The following is a 19314-nucleotide window of genomic DNA, read 5'->3' as shown; positions in this document are numbered from 1 at the left end:
TCTCTCTCTCTCTCTCTCTCTCTCTCTCTCTCTCTCTCTCTCTCTGGCAGGGTTGATACCACAGACATGCAGCTGAAAGTAAATAAATGGCTGTTTTTGGGGTTCTTTTTCCTGGAGAAGCAAAACAGTGAGAAGTGTGTGTGTGTGTGTGTAAACCACAGTCTTATTGAAGCTATTAGGCTGCTTAGGAGTGGAGCAAAACCAATGCACACATAGACGCACATTTTTTCCCCTTCTAATTCCCTCTTTTCTCTGGTGTGTGTGTCATGGTGACAGGTGTTCCTGTCTGCAGCTGTTTTTCGCGACCAATCCGTCCATCTCACCTGCAGACGTCTCTGATCTTCCAAATACAGAAGGAGGGCGAATGCGGTTTGGCTGTACCAGGTACTCAGATTCAGTTGCAAATACAAACAAGTGCAATGAAGTCCAGCTGAACCTCTTTCAAAGGGATAGTTTACCCAAAAAGAAAACAAGTGGATTAATAGCACATGAGAGTGAGAAGAGATGTTATTTTTACATGTGACGCAAAAGGAATCAGTTAGCAGAATGTTCACTCTGCTTTTTTCAACATACTGAAATTAGATGGTGACTACGGCTGTCAAACTTCAAAATAAACATATTAAAAATAAATAAATAAATAAAAAATGTAATGCCAAAACTAGTTACGGTAATCAGACTAGTGCTTGTTCTGAAGTCATAGTTTTGAAGTCCCAAAATTAAGGTTTTTAACAGATTTTTTGTTATTTAATGGAAATTTATTATTTAAAATTACTTTGCTACATTATTATAATATACTAAATTATATTTGTATTTTGTTATAAAACATATATAATATTAATTATTATTAGTATAATGTTAATGATATTTAATTAAAAATTAAAAATAATTCAAAAAATTTTGAATTAGCTTTTTATATTTTCTGTTTATTTGCTTTTACATGCTTTACATTTTTTTATCATATTTGATTAATAGATGAAAAAAGAATATTCCATTTTTTATTTACTTTCTGAGTGAAGTTATTATTATTATTGTTTTCAAAAAACTGTATATATATATATATATATATATATATATATACAGTTTATATATATTTATACATACAGTTAAATTAAGCTGCAGGGGGGTGAGAAGATGATTACAAAATTACTAATTAGTTTGTAAACTAGTCTTTTAATTTAAAGCATAAAGTGTAAGTTAGCAGATTATATGTCCGTCAAGTAGCTAATGTCTTGTCGTTGTTTCTCGCTGTGAGCAAAGCTAACATTTTGCTAATTTTTGTAGCTGAAATATCGATAAGAATGAGACTTAAGACGTAAAACGCTGTGGCGATGTTCTGTGCTGATGTGGATGTGGTCTGACAGCCCTGTGTTTTTGGTGTTTCAGTAAAGCAAGCAGTTAATAGTGATGTAGGCCACCACAGCAAAGCATCCCAGCACACACACTTACCCAGGAAATGCTTCGGTCGGCCACAGGGTAATTGTGACTGTCCCGGCCAATTTCTGACAGACACACACACCACAGAGCTGCACTTGTCTTTCTCTGGCTGATGGTTCACCACCACAGTCTGAGAGAGAGAAATCTAGCAGCCTGAAGTGATTCTTAATGCCATAACTGCCCAGAATTATAACAGTAAAACTTAAAAGCATCAACACAATTTTCTGCCTTCAGCTGAAGCTTATGGAAAAGTAGAAACTGTGAGTTCTGTGAGTTTGAGAGAAGTCTAGATTTTTCTTTTTCCCTACACACCTGCTCTTTTCTTCTGCCGTCGTGTCTGGTGTAATTGTGTAATTTGAGACACATAGGTGGATTCAAAATGAAGACAAATACTGTTATGTTTTGTGTTTGTTTGTTAGTGGATCGTCTTAATAGTGAATGTTATTCTCTACCCCTGTGTGAACTTGAAGAGGACTTCATGCATCTCAAAACCACAAAAACAACAGCTGAACACAATTAAACACATTAAAACAGTGATGATAGTGACCCTGCAGCAATTTGGAAGTTGGATGCTAAATTTATTTTCTTACTTAGTATTTTTGTCTTTCTTTTCTTTCCAGTACAAACTATCTAATCATTCTTAAATCAAAATATATTTACATGAGAAGCAAAAAGACATAAGATGAAGTCTTGAGCTCTGAAAAATTGTGAAAAATTTAATGAAAAATGTATACAAATTAAGAAACTTTAGTCTTAAAGAAAGAACAAATATCTATGGAAACTTGTCACAATTACCTTTTTTTATTTCATGGTGGGGGTTGCAAGAAAAAAACGAATCAAAATTGTGAGATGTAAACTCAGAACTATGAGAAAAACAGAGATTGGGAGATTATTATTTATTTATTTTTCTTTTTCTTTTGGTGGAAATTGGTTTCAATAAATATCTGCTTATGGTGTCAGAGAAATAATATTGTATAATATTGAATAGGTTTATTCTTCAGACCCCTTTGGCAGGTGTTAGTTTTTTTATGCATAAACTCACTTCATTTTGATCAAATTTTCATTTAATTTTGATTTAGTTGTTCAGAAAACAAGGCATAATATTTAAGTCATTTTGCTTCCCAAGTAAATGTAAATTGATTTAAGAATGTTTAGATATTTGCACTGGAAAACAAAATGAAAATACAGCGTAAGAACTTGATTTGCAGTGTACTGAGATATCTGCTAACTGCAGACTTTAATGTGGTAAAAACATTCTTGACATCTTTTAAATCATTTGAGGAGATGCGTGTAAGATAACTGAGGTCTTTTTCTTAGGAGAAACATCTGAGAAGCTTTGTATCTCCTCCCTCTAATGTCATCTTTCTCTCTCTCTCTCTCGCTCTTCGTCTTCACCTTTCACCTTCTTTTTTTCCATCACATTCCCTCATTGCTACATTCCGCATTTTCTCATTATTCTTTCTTTTGGCCACTAATATTTATTTGCCTCCCCTCGATTTCTCCCTTTTCATTTTCATCACCTTCCTCTCTTTCTGTCATGTTTATCTCTTTCTTCATCACATCAGTTCTCAACACTTCATCCAACATGTTCCAAGTAACACAGAATCTCCCTGGTTCTCTGAATAACAGGTCATACAGTATTTACAGCTAATGCATTGAAAATTACTGCATAAATAAAATGCTAAGAGCTAAGATTTTCGTTCATGTGTGTGTAGTTATGTGCATGTTTTGGTAAAAATGATGTTTTCCTGGACTCTGTTGGTCTGTTGCGCAAGTGAGTGTGTGTGTGTGTGTATGTTTGACTGCTGGCTCACTGTGTGTTAAAGGTTTTTGAACTCATTAATGAATTGCAGTAACTAAACAATCCTCTCTCTCTTTCTCTCGCGCTCTTTGTAAAGTGCTTATCTCTTGGTAAATCAGAACCGGCTCTTCAGTTACACAGTAGTTTTGTAAATCCGGTCAAGTGCTTGTAAACAAATCTGGGATCTATTTGTGTGTGTGTGATTTGTGTTTTAGATTTATTTAGATCTAGATTTATTTAACCACATGCATGCACAAAACCAAACAATGGCCCTGAAAAGTTTCGAGACATTTGAGAATATCAAAGCAAGTGTCTGTACAGTCGTGGCCAAAAGTTTTGAGAATTACATAAATATTGGAAATTGGAAAAGTTGCTGCTTAAGTTTTTATAATAGCAATTTGCATATACTCCAGAATGTTATGAAGAGTGATCTGATGAATAGCATAGTCCTTCTTTGCCATGAAAATTAAATTAATCCCAAAAAAACCTTTCCACTGCATGTCATTGCTGACATTAAAGGACCTGCTGAGATCATTTCAGTAATCGTCTTGTTAACTCAGGTGAGAATGTTGACGAGCACAAGGCTGGAGATCATTATGTCAGGCTGATTGGGTTAGAATGGCAGACTTGACATGTTAAAAGGAGGGTGATGCTTGAAATCATTGTTCTTCCATTGTTAACCATGGTGACCTGCAAAGAAACGCGTGCAGCCATCATTGCGTTGCATAAAAATGGCTTCACAGGCAAGGATATTGTGGCTACTAGGATTGCACCTAAATCAACAATTTATAGGATCATCAAGAACTTCAAGGAAAGAGGTTCAATTCTTGTATAGAAGGCTTCAGGGCATCCAAGAAAGTCCAGCAAGCGCCAGGATGGTCTCCTAAAGAGGATTCAGCTGCGGGATCGGAGTGTCACCAGTGCAGAGCTTGCTCAGGAATGGCAGCAGGCAGGTGTGAGCGCATCTGCACGCACAGTGAGGCCAAGACTTTTGGAAGATGGCCTGGTGTCAAGAAGGGCAGCAAAGAAGCCGTTTCTCACCAAAAAAAAACATCAGGGACAGATTGATCTTATGCAGAAAGTATAGTGAATGGACTGCTGAGGACTGGGGCAAAGTCATATTCTCCGATGAAGCCCCTTTCCGATTGTTTGGGGCATCATGAAAAAGGCTTGTCCGGTGAAGAAAAGGTGAGCGCTACCATCAGTCCTGTGTCATGCCAACAGTAAAGTATCCTGACACCATTCATGTGTGGGGTTGCTTCTCATCCAAGGGAGTGGGCTCACTCACAATTCTGCCCAAAAACACAGCCATGAATAAAGAATAGTACCAAAACACCCTCCAACAGCAACTTCTTCCAACAATCCAACAACAGTTTGGTGAAGAACAATGCATTTTCCAGCACGATGGAGCACCGTGCCATAAGGCAAAAGTGATAACTAAGTGGCTCGGGGACCAGAATGTTGAAATTTTGGGTCCATGGCCTGGAAACTCCCCAGATCTTAATCCCATTGAGAACTTGTGGTCAATCCCCAAGAGGCGGGTGGACAAACAAAAACCCACTAATTCTGACAAACTCCAAGAAGTGATTATGAAAGAATGGGTTGCTATCAGCCAGGATTTGGCCCAGAAGTTGATTGAGAGCATGCCCAGTCGAATTGCAGAGGTCCTGAAAAAGAAGGGCCAACACTGCAAATACTGACTCTTTGCATAAATGTCTTGTAATTGTCGATAAAACCCTTTGAAATGTATGAAGTGATTGTAATTATATTTCAGTATATCACAGAAACAACTGAAACAAAGATCTAAAAGCAGTTTAGCAGCAAACTTTTTGAAAACTAATATTTATGTAATTCTCAAAACTTTTGGCCACGACTGTATATGGCATGATCTCTTCTTTTCACAAAGTTCACTTTTCTTCATGTTTGAAATTTCTGTGTCAGCTGTGATTTGAAGTGGATGCATGAACAGAGTTGCAAACATTTGGCATAGAATACAACAGTGAAGTGAGCACTAAAATATACATTTTGTTCAAATATTTGTTGTTGAACATCAGATGGGGAAAAAAATGCTCCTGCATCGTGACCTATTAACAGCTTTTGTTTTTCTTTATTAGCTTTACTGTAATTTAGGTTTTTGTAAGCTGTTCTTCTGCATTACAACTCTGAACAAACAAGCTATATACAGTTTGTATTGTAGCATTTGTATATTTGTTTATTATTGTCATTTTAATTTTGTATTTATTGTTACATATTTTGTATTAGTATTCATCCATCTTCATTTCCCCTCTACCTCACACCTCTCCTCCCTCTCTCATGTTCTCTTTCTTGTTCTGCTCTCTCCCTCTCTTTAATCTCAGTCCAGACATGCCCAACTGCAGCCTATTAGAATTTTTCTCTTCTTTTTGCTCTTTTTTTTTCCTCCCTCATTTTTCTGTTTGTTGTGTAAATGAGACTGGGTGTAATAGAGGAGAGATTACCGAATACATTCACATTTTCCTACCATGTGTTTAATGCCAGTGAAACGCCCGTGTGCCCATGGCAGAGAGAACTGCCGTGCCAGCGAACCAGGGTGTGTGCTGCGTGTTTGTGTGTGTGTGGTGTTTTTGATTGTCGCTGCTGGATATTTGTTACATCATGTGCATGATGCGGGTGCATGTGTGTTTGCTCAATTGTTAACCTGTGCCATGTGGTTTTCATGTGTGTACATCATGTTTTGCATCTTTTGATGTAATATGTCCATGCATGTGTGTGTTGTGTGTGGTTGGTCGTGGGAACTTTACCTCTGCTCACGGAGGCCCAGATGTGGTTCGTGGCGCTATGAAACCTGATGCCCCCCCTTCAAAACACACATACACACATTTTCTCCCCCACCCATTGCGCCCAGAACTACATGTGGAAACAATTCAACCAATGCCCTGAGCAGACGGGCTCATATATATATATACACACACACACACACACACATATCAATCACACACACATACACACTCATCACATATACATAACAGACGTATGCAGTCACTGCACGTGCCACACACATACACATAAACCTACATCTGACACACGTAAGTCTCCACACTTCACTGCAAATGCGCACATAAACATATGAATACAAGAAAAACGCACACATAGTTTATTCATTCTGTTTTGAACACAAACCACTGAACTGCCTTATAAATCCATATACATGCTTTACCAAGTGAGGAAAACATTTCTTTCTTTAACAATGGCCACAGGTAGTTTGTGTATATGTGTATGTGTGAGGTTGTGTGTGAATGTTCAGAGGCTTGAGTCATCTCTCAGTAGACTTCTGTAAGTGAGCACCTCGGCATCCCACAGGGCTCTGTTTTAGGCCCCTTGTTTTTGTTTTTGCACCTGGTTACAGGGAACTCAAAGTGAATTAACAATCTGCTGATGTGGCTGGGCCCTAATTTATGGGTAAGCTAATGTCTTTTGTAATGTTTCTGAGCAGCTGGCCCAGAAAATGTCTGAACCTTCAGGAGTCTCCACAATCATCCAGAATTAATCCAGAACAGCCGTGCAGCAGAACACTCCTAGAACCAGAAAGAGCAAGAACCACCAGTCTGGACGATTAAGGAGAGAGATGATATACCATCTGAACCAGTAGGAATTAAATTTCTAGCAAAATTTCAGGCAATATTGTGTTCTGAAATGTGTCAGTCGCATGTTGTGCAATTTGTAGTACGCTTTGCAATCGCAGCATCAGCCATGCTAGAGCGGGCATTAACATTAACTTCACTTTCTCTTTTAGGTCAGCTAGCAAGTTAAAGTTATTGAAACTGTTCTTATCTAAATACTTGACTAGTAACGCATTTAATGAAACAGAGACATTTTAAAGAGTCTCTGGTATGGAGGCGTGGAGCCACTGCAGTGTTTTTAAAAATATATTTTTTTAAATACAGTAAAAAATGCAAAAATGTTATGCAAATATTATTACAATTTAAAAATAAGTGTTTTCTATTTTAATATATCTAAAAATGTAATGTATTCCTGTAATGCAAAGCTGAATTTTCAGCAGCCCTAATTCAGTCATGATCCTTCAGAAATCATTGTAATATGCTGATTTGCTGCTCAAGAAACAATTTAATATATTTTTATTTAATTATTATTATTATCATCAATGTTTAACCTGTTAACTGTGCCTACATTTACTTCACTATATTACAAGGAAATCTAATCTAATCTTGACAAACTATATATCGTTGGAAAGGTCTAAAACGCCCAAATATATATTTTACCAATGTTTTTTGTAAAAAATTATGTAGTAAAAGTAATCGATTAATTTATGACAAGAGTGCACCCTCAAAAATCTACATCATAACAGGAGTTTTGACCTTTGTTTAAAAAAAAAGACATCTTTGTTGCATTTTTCTCTATCACATTTTAGAAATCATTAGAAATTATATATCAACTGAAAACTTAAAATCTCAAAATTCATCCGTTAAAACCCATTTTAAAATCAGACATTGCATTACCATGTAAATGGTACATCAATATCATGTTACAAAATATTTTCATTCATGAATTATAAAAACTTAAGTTTGGATCATGCACTACAAAGTCAATGTTCAAAAATGTGAGTGACAGTTAAGGGGTTAAAACAGTCGTTCTGCCTAGTATTTTTGAGTAAACTGTGATAAATTTGTATTTTTCAGGATTCTTTGAATAATAGAAGAACAGCATTTATTTAAAATAAAAATATTTGAAACAATCTAAATTACTTTACTGAAGTTTTGATCATTTTAACGCATCATTGCTTAATAAAAGCATTATTTAAAAAACGTTTAAGAAACATCTTACTGTATGTACAATTGTAATGCATTAGCAAAGCATTCACGACTGTGTCTGAATACTTGCTTAAGGTATGTTATTCGTCTTACACAGAGACTGCATTAGGGAAGGGCTGTTTTGATATAGCCAAAAGTGCAGAAACAAGCCAATTTCTGTAATTTAATATTTCAGTTCTTCAACATCTGGAGCTGCATGTAAAAATGGAAAATGGAGGGATGACAGGGGCATATGACGAGAGAAAGACCAAAATACCCGCTCCTCTCTTTAGAACAGATGCTCTAATCTCTGGTCTGAAACACACACACACATACATATCAGTCCTGCAAGTTGTGGCAAAGCATTAAACAAACAAATACACTGACAAACACAACACACACATTTGACATGTTCATTAGCAGCTGGGTTCTTCTAGTCTTGTTGCAGCCACACTCCATGCAAACACGTGTGTTGTTAATCAATGGGTAATGTTGGGCATAAACACACACACACTTGGCAGTCATGTGTAGGTGATCTGGGTGTCATTACTGTTTGGCATCTCGTCAGCATCAGCACCGATGATGAAATTCAGATGCATGCTGTGCGCTTGTGTGCTTGCACTTGTGTTACAGCGTTTGTGTGTGCTTGTGGTGTGTGCTAGTTTGAATTGACCAAATGTTCTCCCTAACTGCTGGATCAAGCAGGATTTGCTCCTCTGTCACTGGATGGGTTGTCAAAGCCTCACTGCAAATAATGATTTTTGTCTTGTTTTCCAGTAAAACATACAAATTCTTAAGTCAAGATACATTTAGAAGGAAAATGAGTTAAAAGAGTTCATCCAAAAAATACATCCAAAAAATAAAGTTTGTTTCTTCATCAGAAAAGATTAGGAGAAATTCAGCACTGCATCACTTGCTCCGCAATAGATACTCTGCAGTAAACGGGTGCTGTCAGAATGAGAGTCCAAGCAGCTATTAAAAAAAAAAAATCTACAAGTAATCCACACGACACCAGTCCATCAATTAATACTATTTGGATCCTCATTCTGACTGCACCCATTCACTGCAGATGATCCAAATGTTCAGAAAAAAAAGAAAAAAGAGTACCATCTTAAGCCATTGTGCTTGTCCGGTAAATGCATCTTAAATTAAGATTGTTTCGATATTTTTACTGTAAAACGACAATACTTTTTACACTGCTTAATTTACCCCGTACGACCACCTGCAATGTTGCTCGCAAAAAGACTTATGCATGCATGTCAAGTTCTAAGTGTATTGATTCACTGTGTCTTCTGTTACCAACTAAGAGCAGCTGTGTTTAAACAAGTACACGAGAAGACACATACGTTTACAGTGTGTGCATGCATTGTGTAAACCTCTCGTCACTTTGCGTTGATGCATGTGTGTGTGTCCGTATCTTTGATTCCCACTAGATTCTCCATTATCATTCCTAGAGCTGGATAGAAATCAACCCTTTTGTTTGTAATTATACTGACTTTGAAAAGAAAGGATAAAAAGAGCGAATGAAGAGAGGGAAAAAAGTACTTCAGCACGTCTGTGACATATTAGTCATTTTTTACCGTAATTGTTTTTCGACCCCTCTACGCTTTTGTTCGCACACACACACACACACACACACATATGCGTGCTGACAGGCGTGGAGGGAATGTTCTCATGTAGATGAGGTCTTACGGAGTGTCGCAGCGCGTCCAGTATGCGATGTGACTACTTATTGATGAGTGTTTGTATTGGAGGAGTTCTGCTCGAGTTTCTGGGAAGGCCTGAATCCTGAGCTGCATCCTCCCCGGGGTGAGAGCGGATGCGTGGGTACTGAGATTTTAGAAATAGTTTATTTAGGCTTGGAGTTTCGCTCAAATCACCCTTTGAGGTGGATGGAGGGGTCAGAGGTCAAGCTAAGGGTTTGGTAAGATTCTTATGTTTAAGAGAGCAAATTAGTTAAGTGAAATTAAAGGGGTAGTTCGACCAAAAATGCAAATTGCATCATCACTTAAGCACCCTTGTGTTGCTTGAAACCCAAGCAGCTCTTTTACATACAACAAAAATGAATTGAAACTAGGGTTATTGAGCTTCAAAAAGGGTAAAAAGCACTATAAAAGTGTATATAATTTTCAATTACACTATTGTGCAAAATATGTTGTTTTTTTGTAATACTTTTATTATACTCTTATGTATTAAGTTAATAAAAAGTGACACTAAAGACGTTTATAATGTTACAAAAGATTTATTTTTCAAATAAAGTGTTTTTTAAAACTTTCTATTCATCAAAGAAAAATGTATGTTGGTTCCTACAGAAAAATATATATATATATGAAGCAGCACAACTGTTTCCAATACTGATAATAATAATAATAAATATATATATTGAGTGTTCACTCAGCTCATTAGAATAAATTCTGAAGGATCATGTGATGCTGAAGACTGGATTAATAATGCTGAAAATTCAGCTTTGCCCAGAAGTACATTACATTTTACAATATATTCAAATAGAAAACAGTTATTTTAAGTTATAATAATATTTCACAATATTACTGATTTTACTGTACATTTTATACATCAATGCAGCCTTGAGCAGAAGAAACTTTTCTTCCAAAACATTACTGACCCCAGACTTCAGTCAACATGGACATTCATTTTCATTTTGAGGTGAACTATCCCTTTAAGAAGAGGTTTAGGGTTGATTTTGGTAAATGTGATCTTAAAAGAAGCTTTATATCCTCTGACCTGGTGCAGATATGTAGTAGTGAAGCCGTAGGGGGCACATAATTAGGTTTTAAGAGAAAAAACAACCTCTTCCTCTCGTCTGCTTTCTGGAGGAAAATGTGCTCGCACTTAGTTAACTTTAACCTTGTATTCAACAAAACTGCAAAAAGAAATTGAGTTTTGTAATGAAAACATGTCTTAATATTTTTTTTTGGAGGTGGGGTGTTCTTCTGAATTTTGCACAGACAGTCACTACTGTAATTTTCTAATAATTTTATTGCCTAGACCATGTACAATTTGTCCAGTGTAGCCAAAACCACTGAAGATGACAAAAAGAGACAATAACCGTTATGTGTATACACTTGAACAGAAATCCAAACAATATGGTTTTCATGGCTTATTAATGGCTAAAATCAAGGCAGATGGTTCAGTTTATTGAAAGGAAAAACAAATAGATTGAATGATACGGCCTGCTGGACACTGGAAAGTAATTTGATGGTAATTTGTCTGTGTGTGGGTCACTCACTGGCCCTGCATGTGCATTAAATAAACACACACTTCGCTGGAAGCTGCGCTCTTTGTTCAACATTTTGTTAACATCCCTGATGTTGTCAAATTGATTGTCAGATTACGATGCTTTGCACAGTTTTTGAAGGTTTCTCTCGCTTATGCACTCAAACAGTTTTAAAGTGTTCAGCTCTGCCAGAGAATGTGACATCATCACATTTCTGAGGCCAAACACACACTTCATATAAATGTAAGAATTAAAATGTAATCCAGACAATAACACACACACACACGCATGCATATTTATGTGCATGCTGTCTAGCACACAATAGAGAGAGAGAGAACATTGCATCCTCTGCTGACTCCTGCTATTGCCCAAGAGGGATTGTTTGTGTGGTTTCCACTGGCAACCAGAAGGGAGTGATGGGTAGGGCATGTACTGGTGATACAGAACTCTAATGTTATTTGGCTCTGTATGTATGTGTGTGTGTGTGTGTGTGTGTGTGTGTGTGTGTGTGTGTGTGTGTGTGTGTGTGTGTGTGTGTGTGTGTGTGTGTGTGTGTGCGTGCGTGTGTGTGTGTGTGTGTGTGCGTGCTGCTCTTTGAAGATTAAACGCTAGTGACATGCTCGCATGAACTACTGGACTGGAAGTGGAGAATGAACCCTGGTCTCTGCCCTTTCTTTCTCTCTCTCCTGCTCCCCCTTTGTTTCTTTCCTCTCTGATGGTTTTACCAGAGTTGTGACTCATTGGGCATTTAGCCATAACATGCGATTTTGAGAGAGAGAGAAGAGGAAAGGTGAAAAGAGAAGAGTTGGGAAAAATCGGTTGTGAATGCAGCTATAAGCTTGGAGTAGAAAATTAGGTTTTTACTTTTTCTGAGGAGAATATGAGTGATGTCTGTACAAAACTCAGTGCAGTGATGTTGTGGGTTGTTGACGGCATTGCTAAGGTGGTCACTAGATGGTTTCTTATTGTATTGTGCGAATCATGTCTTGTTTTCTGATACAAATATCGAAACATTCTTAAATCAATATACATTTACTTGAGATACAAAATGACTTGAGGTAATAAGAATGTATCAAAAAATAAGAATGTATAAACATTTATCAAAATGACGTTTACTTAGATGAGAACAAATATCTGCCAGTGGGATCCGAAGAATTAACTTGATTATACATATATATATATATCTCACTGAAATGATTGGTTTGTTTAAGCATAAAGTCACTTAAATGTATATTTTTCAGAAAACAAGACTAAATATCTTAAAATAAATGCTTGTTTAGAAAATAATTTTTGCCTTGTGTACACTTTGAATAGAACGATTTTACATTTTCTGTTTTCATAAAATGTAAAATAGTATACTGCATAAATACATGTTTAAATTTCTGTATAAAACTCACCGCAGTGATTTTGGGTTGTTTCCAGGGCATTGCTAGGGCGTTCATTAGTTGCTAGGTGCGTTGCCACATGGTTTCTTACTGTCTCATGTGAATATCTGTAATCTCGATGTGGCTCTGCTTCCTTCTTCAATGGGATTTTTTTTCACTTGTTTTTCAACTTTTCAACAATTGAACGTTTATGCTCGGCATTAGAGGTTTGTTTAAAGCAAACACCACTTATAATTCACTCTCTGTCTCATAGTTGGCCTGTGGTTGTTAATTAATTCATTTCAGAGAAAACATGATTACGTGTTGAGTTTACTCAGCAGAAAATGAGCAGGACTGGTCTTCCCCTGGGTTAATTTGTTTTTCTTTTTTCCGTAATTGTTGTCACTCCCTCCAGTAGAAACCATATGTCATCTCTCTCTTTTCTAGGCCGATCCTAGACCGACTGCGTCATTTAGACTCAGTTTCCGACAGGTCTAGATGGAAACATCCACCGGTTACATCTAAACCAGCATCCATCAGCAACTTGAATCACGATTATTGAGTTTCTAGGCCTCTCACATTTAAACAAATGTTCCAGTTGCCCACATTTACATAGATCAATGAGGACATATTGTAGACTTCCTTTGTTTTTAAATAAAGCTAATTATAATGACTACACACCAAGTACTAATCCTAAAAGAAAACATTTACATATACAGAGAGAGAGAGCGAGGGAGAGAAAAAAAGAAACATTTATTTCATTAATGAATCGTTTTTCCAATCAAGTCCAATTTTTCCAAATGTTCCTGAATGTCTGCACAAGGGAGATTTTGTCAGATTTAGCTAAATTCTGGCGACTAATTTTCCCCTCAAGTATAGCTAAGTAAAAACACACATTTTGGCCTCGTCCTCATCAATCTCCAGCACTTTCATTCCACGTTCTTTATTAATCACCAGCTTTTACTCTCATTAAATCTACAGGTCTGTTCTGTGTGTTATCACTCAAACACACCAGGGAATACACACACAGGCAGGTCAGAGAACTTTCCCATCTCTCCTCATCTCCTTTTCTCTATTCATCAGCTCTTGTGCTCATTTCTCACTGATGAATGTGCTGTGCTGGTGAGGATGATGAGGACGAAGAGGCTGATACAAATCAACTTCAAGTGAAGAGACCACCAGAGAGTGCTGCCTCCTTCAGGGAAGCAGTGGTACCACGTGAGTCTGTCAACAGGTACTGTATGTCCAGATTGACATACTACAAATATGATTAATGCATTATGCATACTGTGCATGGATTTTCTGTATGCATGAATTACACATATTACCAGCTACAATAAGTTAAATATGTAGTAGAGTGCACTACATAGACAAAAAATATGAATCTTGAGTGTTAAATGCTCACTTCAGTTTCACTTTCAGAATGTTTCACTATTAAACACATTTGACTTTCTGAGGAGTCTAAGACTGTTTCTCACACTGCACCTTTGCACAAATTTGAAATGCAAACTGACTGTTATTTGCTTTCCAGATTCTACCTGGAAGCCATGAAATTTAATGTTGCATGTGCCAACAAAGTATCATAGGATGGCCATACATTTTGTTTTTCCCAGACATGTCCTGGCCAGGATTTCTAAATGGCCAAAAATGTTTGAATTTTGGCATTGTTTTCCTATTGATGTGCTCTCAGTCATCATACATCATATGTACAAGTATTTGCATTGCTTTGACCATTCTCTGTGGATCGCATCTTGTTCATGATTTGTCAGTTATGTTGATAATGTGTTAATTCCTGCAAACTACTTTTCAATCAGCACCTTCAACACGAAAACAATACAGAAACAAAGCCAAAACCCAGACACTTTAGGCCATTTAGAAATCCTGGCCAGGATATGTCTGGGAAATAGGGGGCATATGGCCACCCTAATGTATCATACTACTGTTTATTATTGCATGCTGCATGCGGTTTTAAAATAATATTTATAAAAAATCAAATACAGTATACAGTATACAGTATGCAGCAAGCGTTAGTATTCTCTTCTGAACGCTGCCAGCATTTCATTACAGCACACAAATTGTGCTGTACAAGCCTCACTGATGTGCCGGTAACGGTTCTTTCTGTTCGTAGGGAATCTGGGAATGTTACATTGGACCTTGTGAACTTTGACTAGTATACAGTGACACCGTTGGACGGCCCTGTGATCTGGTTATGCAACCAGATCTGTGATTGGTTAAATATGACCCTGAGGGAAATTACAGATCTGTCATTGATATGAGTGGACCCACCCACCTGCTAAGAATTTACTTTGCTCAATACGTGTGTGTCTGTCTGTCTGTTGCAACATGTCTATGCTGTTTTTGCGGATTCTATAATCTTGTCCTGGAATACATGCTCGTGTCTGACCCTTTTTCTCCTTCTTTTTCTCGTTCCCCTCTTTGACAGCACTAATATGTTCAGCAGATCACGTTACACTTTCTCCCTATCCATCTACTCGTGCCAGACTTCTCTTTCTGCAACCTTTCTTTTTCTTTCTCTGCCCCCTTTTTTTTCCAGTGGGACTCTTTCTATCCCTCTCTTTTTCTGACTCTTATGTATACATATTCTCACAGACATACTTGCGTTTTCTCACGAACACACATGTGCCTCTCAGGTTGCTGCCATTTTCCATTTTTGAGTGCTCAGTAATAATAATAATATTAACGTGTGTGTAAGAGGTGTCAGGGCTGCCAGTCTCTTATAAATATGAGCCCTTTTCACTGGCAACCCGAGACCCCAGACCTGCCTTACGCCCGTTTACACAGCTGAATAACATGTGTAAGAAACTCTCTTCTTCTTTCTCTCTGTCTTTATTCTTCCATCTTACCCTCTTCCAGACAGAAACACCTCTTGTCTCACCACACCCACCATTTCTATCTCCACTCTTTTCTTTGTCCTGTTTGTCTTAACCTCTGTCTTGCTGTCAAATTCTTACTCTCATAAAGAGTATTTTCCAAATTTTTCCTGCCCATCCCTTGTTTCCCAGTAAAAAATATAACCACTGTTAAATAAACATACATTTACTTAAAAATAATTCAAATGTGACCTCACTGGCATGTACTTGTTCTTATTTTAAGGATAAACTTGCTTAATTTTCTGAAAATAAGACTTAAAATCTGTCTTCAGAACTGAATATATATTAAAGTAAGAATATATAGATATTTGTAATGGGAAAAAAAGATAAATACTAAAGAAAGTTACAGGTTGCAGTGTAAGGAAGCATAAATACGCTACCTAATTTTGTTCTATTTCTAACGTCTAATACATTGCAGTAAGCTTAGTTTAAAAAAAAATAAAAAAGAAGAGGATGGAGATGAAGAAATGTCAATTATATAAAATTCAATTCTGAAAAAAACTAAAACTACCTGTGTAACAGGAGACAGTCAGACAAGTACGTTTTGGAACAGAAACTTTCTCTTTCCATCTTTGCAATATTTTATAGTATGTCTCTCTCTTTCTGTCTCTACCCATTACTCGTTCACATCTGGTGCAGTAATTACAGGTTATCACCCCACAGGGGGTGTTCAAGTACACACACACACACACACAAACACACACAGGCCACTTTCTGGTTCATGTACCCGTAGGAAAGAAAAAAATCACAGATGAGATCTCTTTAATATCTTCCTTCTAAGCAGAAATTAGATTTAATGGAGATTTTTTTCTGCTCTCTCCTTCTTATGTTTCTCCTCAGTAAATCTCAAAATGTGCTCAGATTTAACTAGATACTAAAGTCTGCAATAAAAAAAATCTGAGCTCTTAATATAAACTCAAAGATAATATAATTCTGACTGTATGTCTCTACTGTCAACAATTAACTAATACATGTCTGTTTCTCTTTAAGATATGTCTTTTTTTCTCCAAGGAAAAAAAAATGATGCTTAAAATTTTACATTTTATTTTAGATTGTGGGAGTTTCTGTAGCTCACACTGTCAACACCAATGACAGGTTTGACTCCCTGAGAATGCAAAAATATATGGATATCTTGAATATAGAGCATATCACTTCGGATAAAAGCATGTATTAATGTTATTTTACAGATTTCGGGTCTGTGAGGAATCTGTCTCGTTCTCAAAGACCCGGCAAGCAACTGAGAGTGTCAAACACATCAGCTGTCTGAAAAATTATTTCATATAGGTGTGTGGAAAAACAACAGCTAACAGGAAACTCAGCATCTGTGTCTGTAGGTTCTGCTGATAATCTGTGGTCTTTGCTGCCCTCTTTTGGATAATGATATATATTATTATCAAGTTACGTCTAGCTTTGCAAATACAGTATTAGTCGGTGATACTGTATTACTGTGGTATAAAGTAGCCCCAGGAATTATGTGCATATTTGAATTACACTTTAAAATGCATGAATGCCTTTGCATATGATAACAAAATATAAAGTGTTAAACGCTGCACAGGTTTCCTTTCTTCTCTACAAGTCTTTAGTGACAGGACTTTCACACTGTAACAATGTTTACGTTGATGCATTTACATTTTAAAGCTCTTTTTAAAAGTTATATATTTATCAAAAATAAATAAATAAATAAATAAATAAACCTGACAAAATATAGAATATATGCAGGTGCATCTCAATAAATTTGAATGTCATGGAAAAGTTCATTTATTTCCGTAATTCAACTCACATTGTGAAACTGGTGTATTAAATAAATTCAGTGCACACAGACTGAAGTAGTTTAAGCCTTTGGTTCTTTTAATTGTGATGATTTTGGCTCACATTTAACAAAAACCCACCAATTCACTAACTCAACAAATTAGAATACGTCATAAGACCAATAATAAAAAATAAAAAAAAATTAGTGAATTGTTTGCCTTCTGAAAAGTATGTTCATTTACTGTACATGTACTCAATACTTGGTAGGGGCTCATTTTGCTTTAATTACTGCCTCAATTCGGCGTGGCATGGAGGTGATCAGTTTGTGGCACTGCTGAGGTGGTATGGAGCCCAGGTTTCTTTGACAGCTCATCTGCATTGTTTGCTCTCTTGTTTCTCATTTTCCTCTTAATAATACCCCATAGATTCTCTCTGGGGTTCAGGTCTGGTGAGTTTGCTGGCCGGTAAACAGTCCAGTTCTTATTATTATTAGCCCAGATAAGATTCCTCTGACATTGTCTACTGGTTCAGGAGTGGCTTAACAAGAGGAATACGACAACTGTAGCCAAATTCCTTGACACGTCTGTGTGTGGTGGCTCTTGATGCCTTGAAACCAGCCTCAGTCCATACCTTGTGAAGTTCACTCAAATTCTTGAATCAATTTTGCTCCACAATCATCATAAGGATGCAGTTCTCTCGGTTGGTTGTGCATTTTTTTCTTCCACACCTTTTCCTTCCACTCAACCTTCTGTAAACATGATTGGATACAGCACTCTGTGAACAGCCAGCTTCTTTGGCAATGAATGTTTGTGGCTTACGACCCTTGTGAAGGATGTCAATGATTGTCTTATGGACAACTGTTAGATCAGCAGTCTTCCCCATGATTGTTTAGCCTATAGTGAACCAAACTGAGAGACCATTTTGAAGGCTCAGGAAACCTTTGCAGGTGTTTGAGTTGATTAGCTGATTGGCATGGCAAGTCACACAACTGCTTCAAGACTGATAATAATCAGATATGTTTATTGAGTAGCAAATAAGCATATTCAAATGATTTCTTAACTGAATAAATAATTCTGAAAATTAGTCTTTGCTTCACATGAATAAATTACATTTTAAAATATATTCAAATTGAAAAGAAGCTATTTAGAATTGTAATAATATTTAGGAATATGTTTTTCTACTTAAATCTGTAGTACTTTCTTATTTTCTACATTAAAAATGTTTTATTAAGCTGTAATGTCCATTAGATGGCGCACCAAGACCGTGTACATCGCCCTGTGCGCGTCTATCGTATTAAAACAGAAGTTTTATTAAAACCTGGATAGGTTTTATAATATAGCGGATCATCTGAGTTATTACCGTGAGTTTTGATGGGTCTTGTTGTTTTATTGTAATATGCTTCCTGCCTTCAGTTTCGTAGTTTCATTTTCTTTTCGTGCTGGACTTCCGTGTGTTCAGTGATTCTAGTTAAAGTACCTGATCAGTCCAGTCTTTCTTGCGTTGGTTTAGCTCAGTGGTTAGCCTACTTCATCGAGCAATAACTAGCTCACGGCTGACGGTCAACGACGGCCAGAGATCGAACCACGGGCTCTGTCCAGCGGTATTTATTTATTTTATTTTTATTTTTGTGCAGTTTAAATCTTACTTTTCTGTTCACTAACTTCAAATATTTTTGACCGCACGGATCGATGGGTCAATGACATGCTGTGAACTAGAAAACTGTTGGTCATCCTGAAACCAAACTATTTTTTTTTCTAAAATAATAATTATTATATGCAAGAAGAGTAAAACTATGAATAGCTCTAACTGTACAGTGTTATTAGTGTTATTATTAGGTTTAAATGTTATAATAATGTTATAGTTGTCACAAAATCTATAATTAGGTTCAGAGGTCTAGTTATACACACACGTTTTGAACTGTGTTGTCGGGACCAGTTGTTCATATTTCAAGTCAGTGCAAGCTGTTGTATTTTAGGTGTTTAAAATGCTGACCAATCGTAGCTATAGTGTGATTCTTGACAGGTTCTCATTGTGATCTAAATTGAGGTAAAAT

At 36.7% G+C, this 19314-nt stretch overlaps 1 long non-coding RNA gene across 1 annotated transcript; it reads left to right on the top strand.

Moving 5' to 3' along the window:
• Positions 1 to 200: 200 nt before the first annotated feature.
• Positions 201 to 15606, top strand: LOC132110197 (uncharacterized). The gene is made up of 3 exons (XR_009424610.1): positions 201 to 384; positions 13705 to 13855; positions 14750 to 15606. It is a non-coding gene; the product is annotated as an uncharacterized LOC132110197 (long non-coding RNA).
• The last annotated feature ends 3708 nt before the right edge of the window (positions 15607 to 19314 follow it).

Source organism: Carassius carassius, chromosome 29 (genome assembly GCF_963082965.1).
Source record: "Carassius carassius chromosome 29, fCarCar2.1, whole genome shotgun sequence".
NCBI lineage: Eukaryota > Metazoa > Chordata > Actinopteri > Cypriniformes > Cyprinidae > Carassius > Carassius carassius.
The sequence above is the reverse complement of the archived record's forward strand: the minus strand, read 5'-3'. Positions and strand labels throughout refer to the sequence as shown.